The 1,556-nt window shown below is 39.7% G+C and overlaps 1 protein-coding gene across 1 annotated transcript in view; it reads right to left on the bottom strand.

Moving 5' to 3' along the window:
• The window catches only part of LOC105271108 (uncharacterized), a gene marked incomplete in the record, with an annotated part of 19,949 nt that extends 19,556 nt beyond the window's left edge, over positions 1 to 393 (bottom strand). The window contains 1 exon segment of the mRNA XM_011312453.1: positions 262 to 393.
• Positions 394 to 1,556: the final 1,163 nt, after the last annotated feature.

Genomic DNA, 1,556 nt, shown 5'->3' with positions numbered 1-1,556 from the left:
GAAAATCGCCTGCACCGTGTGAATGGGTGAGAATCCTTGAACACTTTAACCCTCGAGGCGCACAATGTACATATTTAGAACGTGAGATGAATTTATGGAGTAGAGTCGAGAGGTCTTGAGGTATTTCGCATGTATAAATCATTCGAGAGGAATATTCCGGGGCTTCCAGAGGGAAAATTTTGCGAGAAGGTTTTGCTTTGGTGGTGATGATTTTGATTTGTGGTGTGTCGGGGGTGATTTGCCCCGGGTGATTTTACTCACGTGGAGGTTTTTGAAGATGATGACGGTTTTTAGAAGGTATGAGGTCACGGATCACTGAATGGATGAGGTGGGGTATTTAGTAAACAATTTGTTGGTTGTCGTCAAGCACTGGCTCCCGCCACTGTGACGGGATGGTGGTCCCGCGAATACTGAGGCTCCGGAGGTCTTCATCCGGTCGATAAACCACCCCCTGGGCTCGCCCACCTCCTCACAACGGCTAAGGGTGCTCCACAATGGGGAACCCCGGTGTGGGTCATACTTCAAAATAAACCCGATTGTCAATGTCGTCTATAGAGTTGCCTACAGGATTTTTCTCCCAATTTCGACGTGTGGTTTTATTCCAGGGGTGATGGAACGCTCGTCGATTTCCTCTGAATTCCGCTGTTCGGGGTTTTCTCGTTCCTGGGGGATAGTTATCGGCGGGAGGTTATTTGTCTTGTGATGATATTACCTGGAGCAGAGGCGCTAGGTGCAACCAGGGGTTTCTATTGGAAACGTACCCGATGTCTGGGGAGTAATATTTAATAAAAATTGCGTATTTTTACTGCGATTTAAAATTTTAGGGAATTATATTCAGAAATTTTTGCGAGGCTTTCTGCTATTTTTATCGGAATTATCTACACGGAAATTTTCTGGGGAGAAATATTTAATAAAAAATTTTCTTAATCACGCAGGTTTCATTATCAAGTGATTTTTGTCGAATTTTTCTCCCCGAATGGTAAAAAGAAAATAAAATTCGTAGACGTCCGTAATGAGGAGTCGTGTATGAGAATATTTAAGGAAAAAATGCAATGTACGCAATGGAAATTCGGAGGCCTGAAAATTGTCATGCAACTGTCAATGAAATTTTAACAAGTTCCAGCAGTGCATGTAACAAAAATCAAGGCTAAACGAATTTTTTCACCTTGAAAATTATAAATATTAGCACCTATTTTAAACCGCAGATTAAGCGATAATCCTCATGATATTTGTTCGTGAAAACGTTTTATTAAACTCTGAAAGTTACAATAGCAGTAGAGAGTTTTCTTCATTATCAATATGTTTGCCACATAATCACATACAAGGGCTACAATATTTTTTTTTTTTATCTCTTTTTCCAAATATATATTACACGATTTGTGTGCGAACATATTTGACGCTAATGCGATTGGCTGTAACCCATTGGAGGTATTAAGATCGCAGTGTTCTTAGAAGTTACAAATCTGCTGTGCGTGTGCATAAATATCGTTTAATTTTTTAATGTGGTATAAAAAATATTGGATAATACATACGCAAAAAATTGTTCAATTTTTATC

Source organism: Fopius arisanus, unplaced genomic scaffold (genome assembly GCF_000806365.1).
Source record: "Fopius arisanus strain USDA-PBARC FA_bdor unplaced genomic scaffold, ASM80636v1 scaffold00102, whole genome shotgun sequence".
NCBI classification, from domain to species: domain Eukaryota; kingdom Metazoa; phylum Arthropoda; class Insecta; order Hymenoptera; family Braconidae; genus Fopius; species Fopius arisanus.
This window is presented reverse-complemented; position numbering and strand designations above follow the sequence as displayed.